This window comes from Falco biarmicus, chromosome Z (assembly GCF_023638135.1).
Source record: "Falco biarmicus isolate bFalBia1 chromosome Z, bFalBia1.pri, whole genome shotgun sequence".
Lineage (NCBI taxonomy): Eukaryota > Metazoa > Chordata > Aves > Falconiformes > Falconidae > Falco > Falco biarmicus.
In genome coordinates, this window is record NC_079311.1 from 75,167,079 (window position 1) to 75,182,997 (window position 15,919).

Below are 15,919 nucleotides of genomic sequence, written 5' to 3' on the forward strand. Positions count from 1 at the left end.
AACTCTGTGGCAGCTCTGGCCAGCCAGCAGGGTAGCGGGGTAGCTGAGCTAAACATACTCCCAGCATTGTCCCCATGCAAAGCCCTGACACGCGTCCCCTTATGAGGGGTGTGTATGTGTTCTGGCTTTAGCAGTTGAGTCTCCCCTTTGATCTTTCGAGCATCCCAGCTAGGGTTAGACCTGGAGTGAGGTGGCTTCTGGTTGGTGGAGCTGTGTTGGCCCAGCATCCTGGATATTGTCCTAGGAAACATGCCTGTCTTGAGAAATTAGCCTCTCACCCACACTGAAGTACCATGCTGGCGCAGAGCGATGATCCATCTTTTGATGGTGTCCTACCTTCAGACCTGTCGTGAGACAGGCAGGGAAAGCAACTGGTCCTGCAGGTGCTGCAGCTCATGGGTGAAGCCAAGCAGTGATGTGAACAGTTGAGGCCGTTACTGTCATGTTTGTAATGATTAGAGGGTGCTCTTATAACCTCTGTATGCTTCCTGTTATAGAGGAGGTGTTCGAATGGGATGTTTTCGAGTAATTCCTGGGTTCACAGCTTGTCCGTCTCCTGGGTTTTGGTCACAACATTGGTTTCCCTGTCTTTTCGTGGGGTCTCTGACTTGAGTCCCCAGGCAGGGTGCAGGGAGCCACCTGGGCTCCTTCTTTACCCGCCACAAACTGAATGTGGAGCCCTTCTGAGCTGGGAGAGTCTGAGTTCTCACTGTACTCCCCGCACAGTGGCTGAGTCATCGTGATATTAAACCAGCACTTACTGTTACCCATCTATTTTGCTGTCTATTTGTTCAGCCAGCCATGTACCCTCAGTGAGGTGGGCTCACGCTGCTTGTCCTGCACCATGCCAATGCCCTGGCCTTGCAAATGCTTTGTGTTTTGGTCTTTCATCACCAGCGGCACTGGAGGCCCCAGAGTGGGGGAGCTGGTGCTGGCTGTCCCTGTGCTCACAAATGATCTGCTTGTTGTGCAGCCTGCCTGGGGACAAACAAAGTGCTTTGGTCCAAGCGCTGGGTGCGGCCCCTGTGCTGCTGAAAGCTGGGCAGGAGCAGGGTCGGGGCAGACCACAACCTCCCTCCCTGGGTGCAGCAGGTGTCTTAACCAAAACTGCTCCTCCTTCACAGCCTGTCTGCCTGCCAGCACATCCGCACCCTTCTAAAGACACGCCGGGAAAGTGCAGGGAGGGGTGGCAGGAATAATTAAAGGTACGAAACTGTTTCCATAGAAGGAACAATTACATAAACTGGCTCTCTTCCGTCTGGGGGAAGAGATGACTGAGGGAGGCATGATGGGGAATAATAAAATCCTGTGAAGCACGGGAAAGGTGAGCAGGAAAGGGCTGCTCAGGCTCCCTCCCTGTAACAGGGCATCTTGCGCAGGAAGCAGTGGTGGCCTCTCAGGGCATAGATGCGTGTTGTGTAGCAGTTTGGGATTAGTCTGTGGACATGGTGGCCTTAGGTGGAGGGAGGATGTGAGAAACTTGTCTGAGGTCAAAAGGCAATTAAGCAAATTCCTGAAAAGAGAAATCCAGGTCTGGCTGAGTCCAGTGATGGTGCTTCTGGAGTGGGAAATCCCCAGGCTGCAGGGTTGAGCAGCACAGTGTGTACCCCTGGAGCTTCAGCTCCTTCTAAGGGTTTGGCTGTGGGTCTCTGTCCGAGAGAAGATGGGCAGCTGGGGAACCACGGCCTATTTTTTTCTGTTCATCTGTCATTACTTGGTGTCTGAAAGTCAGAGCAGTGGATGAGGCCGCCAAGCTCTGTAGCCTCCTACCCAAGTGCCAGCTATGAACCACGTTCCTGGCAGGTGCTGTACGACTGCAAGGGAGACCTTTCCCCTCTCACTGCCACCTCCTCTGAGTTGGATCTGTATCTCCCCGTGGCCTAGCCGGTGGAGCAGGAGTGAGGGCATGACGCCCCATGCAGGAGAGCGCTGGCTCCTTGCTGTGCTGCTCCCTGTGACCCACTCAGACTCCCCTGCTCAGTGTGGCTTGGGGAAGTCTTCAGCAACTGTGGCTGGGGAGATGCATCTGAGGACACTGGGCTTGGCAGCAGTGGGGTTTGTACTCTGTTCTCCACGGCGAGAGCAGTGCCCACGCATTCGGTGCTGTCTCTCCTTCCTGCCTGTTCCCATCCTTGGAGATGCTGCCCGCCTTTTCTAGCACCCTGAGCTGCAGGATGAGGAAAGGGCTGCAAGGAAAAATCCATACCCAGGGTTTTTTGGTTTGGGTTTGGTTGGGTTTTTTGTTGGTTTTTGGGTTTGTTTTTTTTTATTAATGTCCTGTTCCCTGTCTGCGGCTGTCCTGGCTGTGGTCTGAGCTTGATGCATCTCCTAGGAGATGCTGGTGGGTCACCTTCCAGGTCAGGCCTGGGTCTTAGTTCCTGCTGAAACTGCTGTGTGTGCTTGCAAGCTCTGTCCTGAGGACATGGGGACCTTCTTCCTTGGGGCCCTTTCCAGCCTCTGGCGTGTCCCCCAAGGAAACCATCAAACTCAGGTGGCTGGCTCTCACCAGCTCCCAGTCGTGTTGACTCATGTCGGTAGCCCCAGCATGTGGTGGATTTGTGCCTGCCCACCTCTGAGCATGGGATAGTCCCAACGGGAGTGGTCCTCAGGCAGTCTCATGCTCCGAGCAGGGTCAGCCCCAAGATCAGGGACTGACCTTGAAAACACCCAAGGATGGTCATAGCACTTGCAAGAGCTTATTCCAGCAGCATCTCCGTGTCCTTGTGGGGCTGTGTTTCATCAGAGCCTGCCTGACTTCTGAGGGCATGTGGGTTGGAGAGGGTGGAAGCCACTCTTGGCTATAATGATGGTGTTCGGTTTGTCCTCCCCAGCTGGGGCTGAGGATGCCGATTGCTGCCTCCCCCCTGCCAGCACACTGCCGGTGGCAGCCGAGCCGGCCGCACCTGCGGGGGTGGCATAATGAGCCGTGTCCTTGTCTCAACCTGCCGCTTCCTCTCCCGGCAGTGTCTGTGCTGCCAGCTGGGTTATTTTTTCTTTCCCCCTTTTTTTTTTTCTTCTTCCCTTCCTGCCTCTATTCTCAAGTGGTTCCCAGCCGGTGCTGGCACGTGGCCCTTGCTGGAGACCTCCTCCCAGGCTGACCTTTGCAAACCCCCTCGGATGAGCACACTGGGGCTCTCCTGCCACTCGTCGTGGGTGTGGAGGGGAGATTGCAAGCGGCTCTGCATGGCAGTGGGCTGCAGTGCGTGGGAGAACTCGGTCCTTTCCATTCCCCTGCTGCCTCCACCTGTTCTCAGGCTCTGCTGGAGTGGCCAAAACCTGAGGGCAGGAGTGAGTGGGAGAAAAGGGCAGTGTGGGGGATGCTGCAGTGCTTTTCTGGGTCAGAGACTGGGGAAAAGCAAGGCTGCACCAGACAGATCCTGACTCCGGACACCTTGGTTTGGCCTGACCTGCCCCGCTGACTCCTGCTCTGAAACACCAATGCACAGGTCTGAACTGGGCACGCAGAGTGCGTGGGCTGGGAAGGCCTCTCGTGGGAGCTGTGTCTGCAGACCCCCTGACCAAGCAGGTGAAAGAGGAAAGGCAGTGTCCCCACCGTGATTTGCGGATGCTGGAACATGGTGAGTTGTCCCTGGTTGTGGTGGGAATCAGCAGCATGCATAGGTCTCAAATCTGGGGCATCTGGACTCTGATTGAGAGAGATCTCCAGCAAGGCAGGGTGATGGTAGCTGAGGGCTGGCAACAGCCCTGCAGCCCCTGGAGGCCTCCTTGCTACCCACCTGTGACCTCACATGTCCTCTTGGAAGGGAGCCAGCTGTACTGGGGAGCCTGAATAGCATTGGTCACCCCTGGGGACCCATCTGCACGTGGAGGACACGTGCTGGAGGGCACGCACTGAAGTTTGGCTTTGCTCCATTTCAGCTTCCAGCCTTTGCTCTGCTTTCCTCAGCAAAGGCATTCTAGCACTCCACAGTTTCTCTTGGGAATGGCGCTCTCCAAGTTACATTTTAACCAAGTTATTTCTAGCCTGCATTTGGGTGCCAAGCACACTGAGCTTTTCTAGCCTCTCCAGACACCCCATCATTTGGGGAATTTTGGCCTTGAAATACATCCTGAGTCCCTGCTTTCCAGGGCAGGGACATCCATGGATGTTCCCAGCAGTGATGCTGGCCCTCTGAAGGTCACAGCTGGAGGTGGGTAGTGTCTGGGCTGGAGACAAACCCTGCTGCATCTATTAGGAGGGTGTCCATATGCTTTTCCTTTTGCAGATCTGCCTAGCATCTAATCCTTAATTTTCCAAATGAGCTGAAGGTGGCAAGTTGCAATGGCTTCATCAGGACAAAAAGTGGTACCCAGCTGACTGCTGTAGGAAGCTTGATAGCTCCATGGTGCTACCAAATCTGTGACTTCTAAAAAAATAATAATAATAAAAAAAACCCTGGGGTTTTTTTGCAAGTTTTCTGAAAGAACAGACTAGCTTATATTTATTGTGCTCTTGCTTTTCTCTGTTGCCTTCCAAACCTCTTTCCCTGTGACTGCCCTGGTCTGATGGCAGGTGGTCCTCAGAGGGGTGCAGGTGATGTTATGCTGGGGGCATAAGACTCCAGTGGTGCCGTAGCAGTGCTGGGCTGCTCCCCTCCTTACCCGTAGCCCCTAACTACTAACCCTTCTGATTTTGCTGCTTCCTGAGCATCCCATCTCCTTGGTCCGCTGGGATTGTGGATGGTGGGTGCATAAAGCCATAGAGATCCCTGTACAGAAGGAGAAGAAGTAGGAGGAAGATTTCCAAGCACACTCTCTGAAGTGCTGGAGGATGCTGAGGTGCCCCTGTCTCGTCTTTGCGAGCAAATGGGGACACATGGGGCTACCTGGCCCTGGGCATTTTAGCTCGGGCTCATGCCTGCCCTTGGCCCTGCCATATGTCACTGAGCCAGTCCTGTGGTGGTTTTGTGGATCTCCAAGTCACTCACCTGCTGCTGGCAGGGAACAACTTTGCCTGGAGTTTTTCGTCAGGAACCTGAAACACTAACTATTCCACCAGGTTGAAGGATGGTGGAACGGTGGAAGGGGACGTGGTAGTGAGCTGGGGATGCTGGCAGGGACTGGTTGAACATCTGGTGCCCTGGGTGGAGGCTGGAGCAAGGATACTTTTTCTCTCTGACTGTTTCTTGCTCAGAGGCAGAGTACGGGGAGATGGGGCAGGGTTTGGTGGTGTATGAAGTGGCTTGACAGTGTATTATGGATCACCATCTGCAAAACAAGCAGCTTTTTCATGTGTCTCTGTCCCAGAGGGCAGACCTTGCAGATTTCTGTTTAATGTGGTCTCCCTGGGTGCCTGTCACTGTGGTATTTGGGCACACTCGTACTACCCTGCCTGGCAGAGGATATCTGCAGCGGCTGCTCTGTGCATGGGTTTTTTTTCTGGATCCATTGCCCTACTCCTTGGGGATAGGAGAATGGTCTTGCCAAGGCAGCCTTGAAGACGTTCGCTGATCTGCTGTCCGGCTCCTCCCATGCTTGCTCAGGATGAAATGGGGCTCCTACTCACCACCTGCATCGCTTGGGTCTGGTGGCAGTGCTTGGGCTGGGGGCCATGCTTGCAACATTCCCCTCTGTAACACTGGCTTGAGAGGACAGCCCAAGAGCAGAGCGAGCCCCATGCTTTCCTCTCAACTCAGACCAATAGACAGGGCAGGAGGTTTGGCTGTTCCCCAGCACCCACCAATGCTTTCCAGCAGCCCCGTGAGCCACCAGGGCTCCAAAGAGGCCAGATCCCTGGGGATGTGGAAGTGTCTGGAAGCACTGCACAGCTGGCCAGCTGCGGGGCCACTTCTGGACCATTGGGACTCTAATTCCCAAAGCCATGTCGCATTGCTTGCAGTAGGGCTTGCAGAGAGGATTCACTTGGCACGCAGTGCGTAGAGTTGCTGCAGGGCACCAAGATAAAGCTGGTTGCCGTTGTCTCTGGCAGGACCATTGCAAAGCAAATACATCTGAGCCTGGTAAGGGGTGGTGGTGGGTTAAGGTGAAAGCAATGCTTTACAACCCCCACCCTCCAATGTGCTGTAAGAGAGCAAGTGAAGAGGGACAACTTACAGCGCTGCGTAATCAGGGAGCAAATAAGGAAAGCAGCAGTGTCTCCACATGAGAAGGGACTGGAAGAATTGACACTGAAGAAAATACAGCCCCCATCTAATTGCATGCTTTACTTCAGCCTTCAGTAAGGGCAGAAGCAGTGAATGTACAACCCAAAGGAGGGTGAGGAGTGGGAGGGAGGCGGGGAGGAGAAATTGCTGCTGCTGGAGGAACAGAAACAGAGCATTCAGCATGCCAGGCTTGGGGAGAGGGGCTGGGCAGCACTGTGGGCCCCTGGATTGACCCAGGGTAGGTGACACACACTGTGGTGGTGGCAGGGCTCCTCTTTGGCAGCCCACTGTCTTTACAAAGTGTTGTTCAGGCTGGAGCAGTCTTGAATGACCTGTGTTTGTGAAGGAACAATCTGGGCAGGTACAAGCCCTTGTGTCTGGTCTCAAATTCTAGATAAGATTGAGGAAAAATAAGAATATTCAAAGTCAAATGGGAAGAGCAGCCATTGAGGGGATGGGTAGGGACACGGCACAGACTCTAGGCTGCAGGTGCTGATGCTTTTGCTTCCTCAAGGCATGTGCTCTGGAGCCTGCATCCCTGGGTCATGCCAATGTGGGCAGCAGTCCTCACTGCAAGAAACCCTTGCTGTCCAACACTGATGTTGGCACATGTCTGCAGCAGCAATTAGAGAGGGGAGCTGAGCTTGGCACGCATCCTGCAGGTCCTGGGGTATGTGTGGATGCATCAGTATGGCCCTTCTGTACAAGGGGAGGGAGAATAGTACTGATATCATGACAGCTGACCATCCTGGATGCCAGGACCTGTTACCTGCCCAGCAGGTCAAGAAAGGGTCCCTGGCCAGGGCATGATGCTGCACTTGTGGGTGCTGCACACATGGTGCCGGGTGCTGCCGCTGCACTGAAGCTTGGTGCTGCTGGGAGGCTGGCGGGTGAGGGGGTGGGGGGTGGAGATGGGATGTTTTCTCGGGCACCTCGTGGGCCTTAAAAAAAGAAGTTATTCCAGGAAAAGAAATGAGCTGAAACCACTCCATATCCCTGCTTGGTGTGGTGGCTTGTCCCACACTTGGCTGGAGTTACATAAGGACGCGCCGGCACAGCGGGGTCACGCCGGGGCGCAGGCTGCAGCCATCGCTCTGCCCCACTGCTGCCTGGCTCTACTTGTGTGCACCCTGTGTGCGCTGAGCCCCCAAACGGGGTCTGCAGAGCTGTGTGTTGTGGAGTGTGCCGGGTGTGTGCACACATGTGCGGACACATGTTGCATCTGCCTGTGGGTGCATGCAGGTGTGTGCGGTGAGCCTGTGTATCCCGGGACACTATTTTCCAGGTGTCAATGCCACGCCAGACCTTCTGGCTTAGAAGTGGAGGTTTCTGTCTGTACACCCCACCTGTATGTGTCGCTGGGCATTCACACATTGCATGCCATGCACATACATGTCCTGCATGCCATGCATGTGCTGTGCCCTGTGAGCTCCTTCTCAAGCTTTTGGGGATAGAGTGACCTACCTGGCCATGGTGAGGGGGTTTTGCTGCAGCAGCATCCCTTGCAGAAGGTGGGGCAAATGCAGCTGGGAGTGCTTATGTGTGTGCTAAGGGGGCATCTCCTACATGAGAGTCTCTAGATTTGGAACCAAAAAGTGGCAAGGGGGGCTCTCCACCCCCCTGTGAATGTGGGTCCCTACCTGTAGGGAACCAGGGTTCCCTACTTGCAGAGCTGGGGGTCACGTGGAGGGACACACACAGGGTGCGGACTGTGCTTGCATTTTGGAGCAGGTGGTGAAGAAGGTGGCTGGGGGTGGGGGGGGATTCCTGGAGGGTGCAGGGGTCGGCGAAAGTCTGCCGCACGTGCCTCCCCGCGTGTGCGTTTGCATGTACGGGCAGAGCTTCCGGAGAGGGTGAATGAATGAGGCAATTCACTATTTCAGCACTGGCTCTGCTAAGGCTTTTCCTTTAGAGGCAGGCGTGCGCCGGTGTGTGGGCTCCTGCCTGCGTATGCGTGTGGGCTCCTGCCTGCGTGTGCAGGTGGGCGTCAAGGGGGCTTTGGGAGATGTTTGCCACGTCAGGGAATTCACTCCGGGGGCTGGTGCGCGCCCCCGCTGCACTCGCTGCCTTGTCTGCTTGGCGCAGCGTTGTGTAACTTCCGATGCCCCCACCGGATCTCCTTCTCCAGCAAAGCGGGATGCTCGGGCTGCCCTCCCTGCTCGCTGCCGGGGAGACATCCCCCCAGCCAAACAGGGTGAGGAGGGCAGCCCCAATGTCCCCCCTTTCCAGGGAAGCCAGTGCCTTTCCTCCCCGCTGCAGGGAGGGCTGGCCCTGAGCGGCAGACCTGCTCCAGCAGGCAGAGGGACTGGCTGCAGCAAAGAGCCCTTGGCAGCCAAAACTCAGAGAAACCATTTTCCTGGGTCTTACGAATTCATGCCTCTGAAACCAGGGGTTTGCACTGGGAGAGGTAAAGGAGGGGCGTGGTTCTCCCACCGCAGGGGACCCACGAGGGACATCAGCATGCTGCCATGGCTCCCTGGATGCCAGGACCTACGAGAGACCTGGGCTGAGACCCAGCAACTCATCTCATGCAGTGCCAGGCAATGGGGAGAGGAGGTGGTGAGGCTCATGGGGCCCATTGTGCCTAGTGCCCCACAGCCCGTTGGAGGTACCCAGGGGAGATGGGGCAGCTTTGCTGCTCTGGGAAGCAGAGGGACAGCCAGAGCAAGGGGGGATCTGCCTGACATTTTTGTCTCTCCACCAGCAACTGCGTTGCCATGCTGGTACTGCGTTTCCATGCCAGTACAGCTGTTTCCATGCTGGTACTGCCGTTGCCAGGCTACGCCGAGGGTGTTGGGAGAGGATGTCAGGTTGCTTTAAGGATGAGAAGATGGGAGATGAAGCTGGGGTGATGCTGTGGCCTCTGAATGCCACCTCACTGCCAGCCCAGGGACTTGCTAGACACGGGCCAGCTCTGAGGGGGCTAGGTGACGATGAAGGTGTCACTGACCATGGGAGCCGGTGTGATGGGTAGAGCTCCCCAGAGCTGGGTCCTGGCAGGTCACTGGCCTTGCAGTACTCCCCTGACATTGCCTGGTGCTCCCCCAGCATTGCTTGGTGCTCAGGGTGCTGGAGGGATGACCTGAAAGCAGCCTGGTATGTGCATGGTGGTGTTTTAGCAAATGGATTTATAAGGTCATCAAATAAAGAAGGCAGGATTATTTGACAAGCACTGTTGAGTGTATGGGCATGAAATGATGCTGGGTTATAGCCCCTTCCTTGATTTCATTTCCTGTACCATCCTGGACTGTGGTCCTGCTCTTGTAGCTAATAGCAGTTCAGCTGGTGAGGCTCATCCCAGCCTCATCCCCAATCCCTGACTGTAACACACAATTCTGCACTGTTAAGTGAGCCAGAGACCCTTGAGGCCCTCCCGGCTACAAGTTTCAGGGCCTTTCTGAGTTAGAAATGATGCTTCCCTTGCAAACACCCTCCTGGGCTAAAAGGTCTGGAGGGCATGCAGGTTCCTTGGCTCCACTCCCCATGCATGGAGCAGCCTGCAGGCTCCCACAAATCCACATGCCAGCTGGGTTGGGATGTTTGTGCCCCAGTTACACTGCAAGAATCTTTGCAGAGTGGGGAGAAGAGTTGCAGCATGCAGGTCAATGAAGCAGGGTGGCCCAACTGAGGTATCAGCAGGAGCTGCCGCTCCACTGCTTGAATTGCTCTTCTTCATCCTGCTGCCAGCTCCTAAAGCACAGGGTAACGCCAGATGTTAAGTTTGGTACCTGTTGGCTGTGGGAATGGCTTATGTTTTGGTTTTCCTTCCTTCAAGGGGGAAGGAATTGGTCCCAGAGGATGCTGAGCCCCTGGGTCTCGGCATCCCCTCCTCCTGCCTTTGATTTTTGTTGTGTGCTGGGTGTGTATGTGAGAGCACAGCTGTGCCAGGCTGGGGCTCAGGAGAGATGCCACATAGTGGGGTCATTTTTCTACCTCCTTCTTCCTGCCATTGAAAGTTCACTTTCTGGTCACCAAGGCAAATTTTTGCAAGGCCTGTGCCTGTCTGTCCCCCAGCAGCCAGCGCGGGGTAGTGAGGTGCAGGCTGTCCACAGGCATGGGGTGGCCCCAGTGTGGGAGCAGCATGGCGCTGAGACTAGCAGAAATAACACTTGGACGTAGCCCGCTGGCTGTCGGCATATCTCGGGAGGGCAGGGATGGGGCTGTGCATGCCCCTGCCCTGCGCAGGCAGCTGCTGGGTGTTTTCCTGTGCATGGGAGATGCTGGCTGTCCTGCAGTGCTAATGGCATGTCTCCCAGCCAGTGCCTGGCTGTGGGGCTGGGGCCAGGGCAGCACACCACCTTGGCTGAAAGTATTTTCTCCCCAAAAGTGAGATGGCAGCTCACAGTGCCCCTGCCCTTGTGCTGTTTCTCCCCATCCCGGTACCCAGTGTCCCTTCGGTGAGGAGGGGAAGTGCTGCCAGAGCATCCCACCCAGCCTCCACCTTCCCTCTGCCCAGCCCCCCCTCCCTCCACCCCCACGCTCCAGCCTAAATAATTCTTCTTCTGCCTGGCTGTGTGCAGACTGCTCTCTGTCCTTCCCTTAGTCATCGCTCAGCCGAGCGAGACAGATATAGTTGTGTGCGGCTCCCCACGGATCAGTCACTCCAGCCCCCGGATTGTTTCGCTGCCGGGATGCCCCGTGCCGACCACGAGGTGCCTCCCCCTTTATCACCCTCATTGCTGCTGCCAGAGTCCCTTATCCCCTGCCTGGCCTGCCGGTGGCCCAGTTGATGCTGCATGGGCTGGCTCCACGTCCCCTCCAGTGGCTGCAGGCTGGGTACCTTGGCCTGTGCCGAGCATGGTGCTGGCTTTCTGGGGTGGCTCAGATCCAAATCCCTGCTTTCCAGGTACCCTGGCTGCCTGCCTTCTTCCCTGGCCAGCCAGGGTATGCTTTGGCCCCATGGGTCTCCCAGATGAGTCCTGGATGGATGCCTTGTTACCGGTGTCCCCATTGCATGCCTTGACATGGGGGTGGGGGGCACAGAGGGGACTGCCTGTGCTGGCTTTCAGGTACAGGGGCGCATCCCAGATGGAGAGGGGATGTTGGGGTGCACAAGCATATGCATGGTGTGAGAAGGGTTGCTGGGGCATGCAGGGACATGCATGGCACTGCACAGCTGCCCACTGTGGTACCAGAGGGACTGTCAGCACCTGCTCCGATGCTAGCCACGGGGCTTGGATCTGTGCAGCCAAAATGGGAAGGCAGGTCAGGCCCTTTGCCATACGTCAAACCGTTTCCCTCCCTGACTCACTCAGCAGCTGATGCCCCTGCCCCCTGCAAGCCCTGATGCTCTGCAGCAGCTGCTTAGGGGCCAGTGGGGTGCAGGCTGCTGTGGAGAGGGGAACAGTGGGACATGGGAGCCTAGGGCTGGGCCACCGACCCCAGTGCCACCTCCCAGTCCCACTGCAAGGCCAAGGGCAATAGGTGCAGGGAGGAATGGAGGACTTGTGATGTTCATGTGTTGCTCCTGCATGGCCTTGCACTGAGGCAGGAGAGGACTTGGACACCCTGCCCGGGTGCTGTGTGGGTTGCCAGGATGAGTCACAACAAAGCTGCTGCCTGGAGCAAGATCCTCACTGTGCCCAGCACATACCCCCCCTCCCCCCACCCTGGGGATGCCTCTGCACCGCTTTCACCATGCAGGCACCCCAGGTCCCTGCGCATAGCCGTGCTGCGGGGAGACAAGCTGGGGCAAGCATGCTGTGAACAGGAGGCAGCGTCTGGCAGCCCTGCGCCCTGTCAGGGCCACTGAGCCAGCGGTGTGGGGGTGGTGGGAGCTGGCAGCACGGCGTGCTGGTGGGAACCTGTGCACAGCCCCCTGTGTGGGCTCCCGTGGGTGGCTCAGGCCATGTGCATCCTCCTAGGAGAGGTACACATCATCTCCATGCTTAAGTGCCCACAGGGTTGTGTCCTGTTAAGGCAGCTTGTTCTGCTGCTCCTGGCAGTGTGCTAGGGGAGGTGCTGGGGAGGGCACCCCATTTCCCTGCTCAGGTCCCATATAACTCTTTTCAGGCTGCCCTGTGGACCCAAACAGCATGTGGCTGGTCCCAGCAGGTGCTGGTGGGCATCACAGTTGCTACCCCTGTCACCACACCCAGTACCTGGCTGCATTTCCATTGCTTGAGCATCCTTCCCAGCCCTGTGGCAGTGCTGGGTATGGATGGACCCTGTGGCTCTTATGGGATGCAGTGGCTCTGTGCAGAGGAGGGGGTTCCCAGGGTACCTGCCAGGGGACTTGGAGAGGAGGGGGCTCTGGCTCCCTGTGTGTCTCGTGGTGAAGGAGTGCTAGAGCTAAGGAAGCCTCGGGCCAGTCCTTCTTCTCAAAGGCCCAGTGTCTCCCAGCTCCTGGGTGCTGCAGAGGATGGAGCCCACCCCAGACTGCAGGAGCCTGGGGCTGCCTGGGCTGAGTCCCAGCTCCTTATGCAGGGTCTGTGGCCCACCACTCACCTGTCTTGGGCACATGACCATGGAGGAGGAGGGTGCTATGGGGCAGAGATTGGAGTCAGAGCTGGGTTTGGGGCTGGAGGAGAAGGGGGTCACAAACCACCCTACAAAATTATTTCTGGGGACTGAAATCGGTCCCTGCATCCCTCCCCACCGCGTGCTGTGACGGCTGTAGGACCAGGAGCTGGGCGTGTGGATGAAGGCACGGCCAGTGCGGTGTTGCTAGCCCCTCCACTCCACCGGGATGGTCTGGCAGCATGCTCTTGTCCTCCACTGGCCGTGCTGTGCCGTGTCCCCGTCCCGGTGCAGCAGCGCGGTACGGCTGTGCAGTGTGCCGGTCCCAGCGCGGCGCTGCCCGCTCCTGGCGCGGTGCAGGGCGACACCCCGTGGCCGCCTCTGCTGGGGAGGGGAGGGGGAACACACACACGCTTCTTACAGCCCCGCCCCCACACCCCCCGGTCCACCCGGAGGTTTCCCCAAAGGGGTCTGGTCCCTCTAGAGACCCTGGCTCCGGTGGGGATGTCACTTCGGGCTGGTCCAACCTCCTCATCCCAGCTCTGTGCGCCAGGATCCCCTCAGCTTCCCTGCTCCCTTACCCTGCTCGCATCTGGGTTGCTGCTCAGTGGGGACACATCTCTTCGTGGTCACTCCTGCCCTGGCCTAGGAGGGGAAGGATGGTTGGGGCCACCAGGGTAGCACTGCCTCCAGGAGTTCTGGCTGCCGATGTAACTGTCACATGCTGTCCAGAGAACCCCCTTTTCCTGCCAGTGGTCCCTGCTGGTCCTGTGGCGGCAATGGGATGGGGCTCTGACATCCTGCCCCAGCGATGGCTAGCTGCCATGGCTTATGGTGACAGTGTCTCAGCCCATCGGGTCACCCCTATCCCCTCTGTGTCAGCAAAGCCCCCTGCACGCATCCCTGAGGGTAGGCTGGCTCTGATGTTGGGCACGCTGTGGTCACTTTCCCTTTGGGATGCACCAGACCTGATGGCAGTTGGCCAAGCCCAGTGGAACCCAGGGGACATGCAGAAGTGCCCAGGCTTGGAGGAGGGTGCTATCCTGCACCTTGGGGTGCAAAGCCAAGCGGTTTTGGGGGTGAGTGGCAGCCCTGTGCAATGGCCACGCATCCCAGCAGAGGGTGCAACCTCCCCGGCAGAGTGGGGCACTGCTGGTCCCATGGGACAGGGGGACACCCTGGGCCGGGCAGGACAGGCAGCACAAGGTGCTCCAGTCCTCTTGCAGGTGGCAGGGCCACCTGGGTCAAGGGTGGCTGACGCTCTGACCACTGCCTGCTGCAAACCATAACACACGAGCTGGAGCTGCCCCCCAGGACTCCATGACGCTACCCCTGGCCCCAGGCTGGGTAATGCTGGGCTGGAGCCCTGGGGCTGGGGACACCCACTGGGGAACAGACCCACAGGGACCACAGCACGCACTGTGTGGCACCCAGGGGTGGGTGATGGACCGGGGACAACAGATGTGTGGGTTACACAAACACCTCCCACATCAGCATCCTGACCTTTTGGTCTGGGGCCTCTGGGACTTTTGGTGGGGAGGTTTGCACCTCTGTTCAGGGAAAGGTTTGCACCAGCATGCAGTGGTAGGTTTGCACTGGGATTCAGGGAGACGTTTGCACCAGCATTTAGTGAAAAGATTGCACAAGGATTCGGGGGGAGATCTGCACCAGCATTCAGGTGGTGAGGAGGTTTGCTCATATGTGCAGGGGAAAGTTTGCACCAGCATCCAGGGAGGTTTGCACCAGCATTTGGCAGGGCAGCTGGCAGGCCATGGAGGCTTTCTGGGGACAGTATCTCTGAGGTCATCAGTCTTGAAGGAGCAGGTGGCAGCTAAGAGATGCCATGGCACCACCTTGCCCATTCACGACCAGCCTCCTGCTTCTTCCCAGACATTGAGGCTGCTGTGTGGAGACACAGCTGGCTGGGGCACGCTCTGCCCCATGGCGGGCACTCACCAAGACCTTGCAGCTGTGGCAGCAGCGCCTGCGTGCTGGGCATCTGGTGCCACGGTTGTGACAGCACAGCCCTGCAGGATGCAGGCCAGTCTGGCCACCTGCAGCCCTTGTTAGCCTTGGGGACACTAGCCAAACGCATGCCCTGGCAGGGCTGCCAGGCTGCTTCAGGGGGTGGCAGGGTAGCTGGGTCTGGGAAAGCTGTCTGTGCCTTGTCTTCAGGGGATGGGCTGGATGCAGAGTGGGGCTGGATCAGGGTCTGGAAGGGTTCTGCCTTCCCAGCTTGGATCCTGTGGAGTACTCAGAGTGTGGGTTTGGGGTGCTGGCAGCAGGTGCTTCACCTCCAGGGTCCCCAGGATCTGTGCTCTGCCCCATCTTGCTCTTAAGCTCCAGCAGCTGGAGCAATAATGCAGCAATTATCACTGCCTCCCCAGGCAATGGCTTCCCTGGGGCTTCCCTCCATAGGCCGAGCCCAATGACATTGCCTACCGGTGGCGTCCCAGCTTCAGGCACACAAACCACAGCCATCTCCATCTTCCTCTGCATGCCCATCCTCTTCCTTAAGGCGACAGGTGCCTCTCCTGGGAGCTTTTACAGCTAATCTGTCTTCCAGGGCCTGAAACACTCACTGGATTTTCTTGGGGCGCTGACTGGATGCCACCACTGTGGTCTGGATGCGATGGCAGCCCACTGCAACCATAGGAATGGGCTGAAATATCCAAGTCCAACTTTCAGCAACAAGCTCTGTGTCACTGGTGGTCCTACGGATGCTGCTGGGGCAGCATTGCCCTCCTAATTCTCCCCTGGGTCCACTTCTCAGGTCTTGTTCCCCTCCCAGCTGCAGCACAGGCACTGTGCAAGGGAAGCCCCCTCCGGGCAGGTGAGCCCCCTTTGCTGGCAGCCTGGTTCCCACAGACCATATGCCACCAACAACAGCTGCAGCTTTCCCTGGGAGCTCCGTGGACGTGGCTAGAACTGCAGGAGGCTCCAGCCATGGGGATCACTCTCTAGACACTGCCTTCTAGGGACCCTTGGTGTCTCTGTGGGGTTATTTTGCGTTTCCCAGCACTGCTGCAAACAGCCGGTTCCCCAGCATCCAGCTGCCCCCCGTGCCCAGTGTTCTTTTTGCAGCCTCCAGTGCCTCTGCAGGCAAGGAGCACACTCGTCCCAGTGGATGGGCATCCCTCCTGCTGCAGGGGCTGGGTAAGTTGTGGGGCCAGCTGGGCACAATTCCCACTGTCTGCTCTCCTGGCAAGACATGTGGCATCCCAAATTTGCAGGGTCCTGGGTGCAACCCCTGGCTTCCCCCCATTGCTGCTGTGGGACACCTTTGGGATATGAGGCCAAGCCCATCTTGTGGGACAGGAACCTGTGGCTGGGGCAGGGTGTTAAACACAACAGGA